The sequence below is a fragment of the Chiloscyllium plagiosum genome, chromosome 7 (genome assembly GCF_004010195.1).
Source record: "Chiloscyllium plagiosum isolate BGI_BamShark_2017 chromosome 7, ASM401019v2, whole genome shotgun sequence".
Classification (NCBI taxonomy): Eukaryota; Metazoa; Chordata; class Chondrichthyes; order Orectolobiformes; family Hemiscylliidae; genus Chiloscyllium; species Chiloscyllium plagiosum.
The window spans coordinates 92,877,367-92,885,612 of record NC_057716.1 but is presented as its reverse complement, the minus strand read 5'-3'; the positions used below and the strand labels follow the sequence as shown (position 1 = coordinate 92,885,612).

At 49.6% G+C, this 8,246-nt stretch overlaps 1 pseudogene; it reads right to left on the bottom strand.

Moving 5' to 3' along the window:
* Positions 1–647: 647 nt before the first annotated feature.
* LOC122552064 lies at positions 648–766 on the bottom strand (annotated as a pseudogene).
* Positions 767–8,246: the final 7,480 nt, after the last annotated feature.

Sequence of the window (8,246 nt, the reverse complement as noted above, 5' to 3'; positions counted from 1 at the left end):
GGCAGTAGAGAAGGTGTATTTGGATCCAGTACGAGATGCAGTGGCACTGGTAGCAACTGGATGGGACGTGTGGGCCCAAAACTGACTCATGGAGGCAATAGATTGAGTTTGGACCAGTGCAATACCTGGTGGCATCCGTGGCATCCACACTGGTGAGGTTCAGTGTAGACTCATAGTAGTGAGGGCATCATTGGAGGAGAGATGGTGGTGAACATTGGTGACTTTTTGTCCAATAGCGGAAGCGTGGCGAAGGGGGCCTGTGCCTCACCATAAGCACCATGGCCCATGGTGGAGAACTTGATAAGATGGACTGTAAAATTGAACACTTTTTTTTAGCTTAGATTCCCTACAGCGTTGAAATAGCCTATTTAGCCCAACAAGTGCACACTGACCCTTCGAAGAGTAACCCGCCCAAACCCATTTCTCTCTGACTAATACATCTAGCACTATGGGCAATTTAGCATGGCCAATTCACCTGACCTAGCACATCGTTAAATTGTGGGAGGAAACCAGAGCAACTGGAGGAAACTCACACAGACACGGGGAGAATGTGCAAACTCCACACAGTCGCCCAAGGTGCGATTCGAACCTATGTCCCTTGTGCTGTGAGGCTGCAGTGTTAGCAACTGAGCCACCATGCCATCCTTAGCCTACTGTACCTGATATTCCCAGGTGGTCTCCCATCCAAATACTAACCAGGCCTGAGTCTGCTTAGCTTCCAAGATCAGACAAGATTGGGTGTTTTTAGACTAGTATGGCTGTGTTTTAACACTTTTCTGTTTTAAGATGGCACCAGAGAGTGGTGACATTATTCAATACTTTTCATTGTATTTTCTAACAAATTACAGGTGACAATAAATAAATCAAATGAAATCAAATCAAATCCAATATCACTCTTTTTTTTATTATTATAAACCAAAGATAACAATTACACCATACATATATGGACCTGCATCATATTATTGCTTGCTCACAGATTCCCATTCCATCTGTGAATTCTGCTTTCACTGCCAATGTTTTCTGATGATTTGGAGATGCCTGTGTTGGACTGGGGTGTACAAAGTTAAAAATCACACAACAGCAGATTATAGTCCAAAAGGTTTAATTGGAAGTACACTAGCTTTCGGAGCGTCGCTCCTTCATCAGGTGGTAGTGGAGGGCTCAATCCTAACACACAGAATTTATAGCAAAAATATACAGTGTGATGTAACTGAAATTATTTATTGAAAAATACCTTGTTTGGCTGTTGAGTCTTTCATCTGTTTGAATACCATGATAGTTTCACTTCTTTCATCACAAATCACAAAACCTTTATTTTAAAAGTTGCATTCTCAGGTTAGCTGTAACAATGGGTGATAGCTAGACAATATGTTGAAGGTGTTACTCACCCCCCTCCCTGCCAGAGGCTGGAGCATCGGAAGCCTCCGGTGCCAGGGCTTGTAGTGTTGACTTCGGGGGAGCGGGTGCGGCGGCACAATCGTCAGCCGTTGGCGTGGGCTGGGCAGCCTTCTGGGTGGGGCAGTTTTTTCTAATATGCCCCACCTCACGGCACAGGTGGCACCGCACGATGTCCGCCGTCAGGAAGGCGCGGTAGGCCACGCCCTCGTGGAGGAGGGTGAAAGAGCCCTCGGTGACCTCCTCCTGGGCCAGGGAAATGAACACCTGGCATCGGAAGGAGTATATGTGTCGGAGGGCGGGGTCCTTAAGACCGAGCAGGAGCGGTTGGACCCCCGACCGGAACTCCCCCAAGGTGGTGAGGTGGGGGAGAAGGAGCTCGCTGGCAATGAAGGGCGGGACGTTGGAGTTCACGACCCTCTGGGCTGTAACCTCCAGAGGGTCGATGGGCAAATGTGTCCTGCCCACAGCGAGCCCCCTCTCCACGGCCAGGTAGACCACCTGCTCGGTCTTCAGGAAAAACCGGCCTTCCCGTACATCCGGGCCGCAGCGACGATGGCCAGTGGGCCGACCACACTAGCCATGGCCTTGCTGCAGGCCTCGATGGACATATTGGGGTGGGGATAGGCCTTGACCCCCAGGCGTTTGGTTAGGTGCCTGAAGGGGGTTGCGGTTGCAGCCGGGGTTGGGACAGCCGAGCCTAAGGCAGCGGCTACCCTGGCCTATGTGCGGCTGGGCCCCGCGACCTTTGGGCTCGCCATACTCAGCTGCTAAATGTTAGTTGGCCCCAGGCGGCAGCGTTGGAGGTGAGCCTCTGGCAGCAGCAGCGGCGGAAGCAGGCCTCAGACGAGTCCCAGGTAGGCCATCGGTCGCAGCGGTGGGGGCAGACCTGTTGGGGAGGGTCCCCAGGCAAGTCCCAGGCAGCCCCAAAATTGAGTCCCAGGCAGCAGCAGTGGTGGAGGTTGTGGGGAGGGGCCCAAGACGAGTCCCAGGCAGCGGTGGTGGAGGCAGGCCTCAGGCAAGTCCTAGGCAGGCCCTTGGTCGCAGCGGTGGGGGGCAGACCTGTTGGGGAGGGTCCCCAAGGAAAGTCCCAGGCAGCAGCTGCGGAGGTGGGCCTCTAATAACAGTGGCAGTGGTGGAGGTCATGGGAGGGGCCCCAAGGCAAGTCCCAGGCAGCAGCAGTGAGGCAGGCCCAGGCGGGGTCCCAGAGACCAGCAGTGGGAGTGGGTCCCAGGTCAGCAGCAACACTCCCTTGACCTGGGTGAGGCCCAGGTTGCAGCTCCAAACGTAGGCCCCAGACTCAAAAGCTCTCACCTCCTTCTGCTTCTGCTTCTGCTTCTGCCTCCTCCTCTTCTTCCTTCTTTCCTCTCTCTCTCGATGTGGGGCAGCTGGTCCAGGGACAGTCCCCTTCAAGGAGGAGAGTCCTTGCACGTACACACACACTCACACACTGATCCAACTCTCAATAGGGAAAACACCCGAGTGGATAGTGACAAGCAATAAACTGGCATTGAGTGATTTGAACATAGTACTTGTCAGTCTCATACCAAGGTTGAAACTGAGTGGGGGCTGGCAACACAGCTGAGAAAACGCCAGTTTATTTTAGTTTTCTTTTCTCTTTTTTTATTTTTTTGTTGTTCTGTGTGTGCAGGTGTAGGACACAGTGAAGAACGAGTGTAGAAAACTTTATTCATATTCTACCACCAGGAAGAAATGAAACACCCAAGTGGCCAGTGACAAGCAGTGCCCTTCTCCTCAAGGGCAATGCCTAAGTGAATAAAAAAGTGAAGGGGAGGGTAGGGAATATCCCTTGTTTATTTTTTTTCTTTTATATTAACCCCCACACTACCGCTTAACTGCGGTGGTGCATATTTTTCCCCAGCACCCATGGTGTGTGTGTGCAGGAGTGAGACACAGTGAGAGACACAAAGTGCACGAACTTTATTCAATTTCCACCACCAGGAACATAGGAAAACACCCGGGTGGCCAGTGACAAGCAGTGCCCTTCACATCGAAGGGCAATGCTGTGTGATCAATGCTGGGAGTCCGTGAACCACCGCAATCTGCGGTTGCAGGAGACTGCTGGGTGCAGCACCCTCCACCCCAGAACCCCGAGAGAAAGGGGGAGGACTCCCGCGTAGAGAGCCAGTGACAAACACTGCCCTTCACATCAAAGGGCAGTGCTGTGTGATCAAAACAGTGAAGGGGAGGGTAGGGACTAAATCAAAATAGAGTTGGAGGGAGAAATAATGCACTCCACTCCCTGCGGCGCCCACCTCTCCCTGAACAACTCCAGGGTGTTGGTGAACACCGCGTGCTCCTTCTCCAAGAACATCCGGGCCCTAACGTAACCCGCGGAAGAGGGGCAGGCAGTCGGCCCTAACGAACCCCTCCGCGGCGCGCTGCCTCGACCTGTTGATGGCCAGTTTGGCCAGGCCCAGGAGCAGACCCACGAGGAGGTCTTCAGACCTGCCCTCCCTCCTCCGTACCGGGTGCCAAAGATCAGGAGCGTGGGACTGAAGTGCAACCAAAAGCAGAGGAGGAGGTCTTTCAGAAAATCAAAAAGGGAGTGCAAACACCCACACCCGATATATACATGGTCCACGGACTCCACAGCGCCACAGAACAAGCCGTTGGGCTGGGAGTCCATGAACTACCGCAACCTGCGGTTGCAGGGGACTGCTGCGTGTAGCACCCTCCACCCCAGATCCCCGAGAGAAAGGGGGGGGGACTCCCACGTAGAGAGCCCTCCACTGGGGATCCCCACCGCCCGGTGGCAAATGGGCACGCCAAGGCGTGTCCGGACGGTGGATGAGGGAGAAGAGGTGGACGGTGTGCAGCAGCAGTCTATACAGGGCCCTCCTTTTTACACCTATGAAAGAAACAAAATTAAAATTCCGGAGGCGGCTCATGTTGTGGGGCACAGGCTCCTGCGGGAAGTACGGGACCTTGGGGCCAATGTGAAATTCCGTCCGGGCTGGGGTGAGCGCGTTTTTTTTCCCCACACTACCACCTAAGTGCGGTAATGCTTATTTTTTTCCCCAGCACCCATGATGTGTGTGTGCAGTGTGAGACACAGTGAGAGACACAAGGTGTACGAATCTTTAAACACTCCTGTTTTTTCTTTTTTTTTTCTTTTTTATTTTATTTTTTTTTCCCACACTACCGCCTAAGTGTGGTAGTGCTTATTTGTTCCCCAGTACCCATGGTGTGTGCGTGCAGTTGTGAGACACAGTGAAAGACACAAAGTGCACGAATCGTTATTCAAATTCCACCACCAGGAAGATAGGAAAACACCCGGGTGGCCAGTGACAAGCACATCAAAGGGCAGTGCTGTGTGATCAAAACAGTGAAGGGGAGTGTAGGGACTAAATCAAAATAGAGTTGGAGGGAGAAATGATGCACTCCACTCCCTGCGGTGCCCACCTCTCCCTGAACAACTCCAGGGTGTTGGTCGACACCGCGTGCTCCTTCTCCAAGGACACCCGGGCCCTAACGTAACCGCGGAAGAGGGGCAGGCAGTCGGCCCTAACGACTCCCTCCATGGCCCGCTGCCTGGACCTGTTAATGGCCAGTTTGGCCAGGCCCAGGAGCAGACCCACGAGGAGGTCTTCAGACGTGCCCTCCCTCCTCCGTACTGGGTGCCAAAGATCAGGAGCGTGGCACTGAAGTGCAACCAAAAGTAGAGGAGGAGGTCTTACTGCTGCGTGTAGCACCCTCCACCCCAGATCCCCGAGAGAAAGGGGGAGGACTCCCACGTAGAGAGCCCTCCATTGGTGTGCAGCAGCAGTCTATACAGGGCCCTTCTTTTTACACCTATGAAAGAAACAAAATTAAAATTCCGGAGGTGGCTCATGTTGTGGGGCACAGGCTCCCGCGGGAAGTACTGGACCTTGGGGCCAATGTGAAATTCCGTCCGGGCTGGGGTGAGCGCGGACGGGATCCCACCGCACACTTGAGCGCCCTCCAACTGGTGCACCATGCCGCGTCCGAACACTGCCGTTTTAAGGCGTCAGATGGTGGTGGCCACGTACCGGACGTCTACCGCTGCCCTGCTCGCTATGTCCTGCGGCAGCGTCCAGCCCAGGCCCCCGGCACCCAGCACGTCCCCGACCCTGGTCACCCTCGCCGCCGCGGCCCTCCCCTCCGACAGCCACTCGAACCCGCCAACACTCCAGTTTATTTTATTTTATTTTATTTTTCTCTTTTTTTCTTTTCTTTTTTCGTTTCACCCCCACACTACCGCCTAACTGCAGTAGTGCTTATTTTTCCCCAGCACTCATAGTGTGTGTGTCTTTTTATTTTTTTATTTTTAAAGTGTGGTAGTGCTTATTTTTTCCCCAGCACCCATGGTGTGTGTGTGCAGGTGTGAGACACAGTGAAAGACACAAAGTGCACGAATCTTTATTCAAATTCCACCACCAGGAAGATAGGAAAACACGCGGGTGGCCAGTGACAAACACTGCCCTTCACATCAAAGGGCAAGCACACCTGTTTTTTTTTTACACTGCCCTTCACATCAAAGGGAATCTCCTGATTTTTTTTTCTCTTTTTTTATTTATTTTTTTTTTAATTTAACCCCCACACTACCCCCTAAGTGCGGTAGTGCTTATTTTTTCCCCAGCACCCATGGTGTGTGTGTGCAGGTGTGAGACACAGTGAAAGACACAAAGTGCACGAATCTTTATTCAAATTCCACCACCAGGAAGATAGGAAAACACCCGGGTGGCCAGTGACAAACACTGCTCTTCACATCAAAGGGCAGTGCTGTGTGATCAAAACAGTGAAGGGGAGGGTAGGGAAACACTCCAGTTTTTTTTTGTATTTTTTTTTAGCCCTTTCTCCTGTTTATTTTCTTTTCTTTAACCCCCACACTACCACCTAAGTGCGGTAGTGCTTATATTTTTTTCCCCCGCACCCATGGTGTGTGTGTGCAGGTGTGAGACACAGTGAAAGGCACAAAGTGCACGAATCTTTATTCAAATTCCACCACCAGGAAGATAGGAAAACACCCGGGTGGCCAGTGACAAACACTGCCCTTCACATCAAAGGGCAGTGCTGTGTGATCAAAACAGTGAAGGGGAGGGTAGGGAAATACTCCAGTTTATGTCTGTCAGCCCAGGCTGTCTGATTGGACCAGGTTAACTCCCCCAATCAGGGAACTCATATCTTATGAGGCTCACCTGGCTGACCTCATTACAATCACTACAATCCAGAATACTCAGAGGTCTGGATAAGAGAGAATGTTGAGAAGATGCTTCCACTAGTAAGGGAGAATTGGACGTGAGGGCACTTCCTCAGAGTTAAAGGGTGACCCTTTAGAACTGAGATGAGGAAAAATTTCTTCAGCCAGAAGATGATAAACCTGTAGAACTCATTGCTGTAGTGGTCTCTGGAAGCCAAGTCATCGAGTGTCTTTAAGACAGAGATAGATAGCATCTTGATTAGTAAGACTCAATGGGCCAATTGGTTCCTACATCATATGGTCTTATGAACTTATTTATATGACTTCCAATAGCTTACCTTTTCTTCAGCAATAATTTATCACAAATGTCCAATATGGAGCATGCATCAACCTTTCAGGTTTAAATTGATGGAATCAGGGATCTTCCATTCCATGAGTCATAAATCCCACTCAACTTCTTTCTTTCATTAATGCTGTAAAATGCTACAAATAATTCACAGAAAATAATTTGGCAATGAACTACATCATGAGATAACCAGATAGCTGGTCAAAAGTTTTGTCTTGCTAATAGGCTTTTTTAAGTTTGCATCTTACACGGCGAAAGAGCGGTAGGTCGATGGAAAGTGTTAAGGGAGGCAAGTTCAGACATTGGGGCTCAAGGAGCTGAAAGCACAGCTGACAATGAAGTGTGCACAAGAGACCAGAAATAACGGAGCACAGAGATGTCAGTGAGAGGTGGAGGAATGTTGCAGAATGTGCCTCATGTAAATACTTTACACACAGGTGATGCTAATGGTTTCAGTGGTCCTCATTTACATAAAGTTGAAATTATCCGGTAGTCACTTGTGGACCCCTGGCTGTCATGCATTTTATTTAGCAGTACCATTTCTTAACAAACCAAAATGCATTTGTATTGTGTATTTATAATTGTGATTGCCTGATTATTTTTTCGGTAATCTTTAAATGTCTATTTTCACATTCTTTTGTACAGTCTTGTGTAGAAAACAGATGGATATGCATTCCTCCTGTTTCCTTTCATTTCTTGTCTGCTGAAAGGTTACATTTAGACCATAAGATAATAAAGAAATTTTGATCAATTAGATCAATGGACTGAGGATTGGCAGATGGAGTTTATTTTGGATAAATGCAAGGTATTGCATTTTGGTGAAATAAACAAGGGCAGGATATATATAATTAATGGTAGGGCCCTAGGTGGTGTTGTAGAACAGAGATAACTAGGGGTTAAGGTACATAATTCTTTGAAATTTGCACCACAGATAGACAGGGTAGTTAAGAAGGGTTTAGCATCCTTACCTTCATTGCTCAGACCTCTGAATGTAGGAATTGGGGCATCTTGTTGCGGTTGTACAGGACGTTGGTGAGGCCTGTTCTGTAGTACTGTCTGCAATCTTGGTTGTTCTGTTATAGGAAGAATATTATTAAACTGGAGTGGGTTCAGAAAAGATTTACCAGGATGGTGCCAGGAATGGAGTGTTTCAATTTTAAAATAGGCTGAATAAGCTGTAACTTTTTTCACCGTGCGTAGGAGGTTGAGAGGTAACCTTAGAGAGGTTTATAAAATCATGAAGGGCATAGATAAGGTATGAGTTGGATAAGGTAAATAGCAAAGAAGGGGAATTCCTTCTCTCTGCCTCTCAGTCAATAT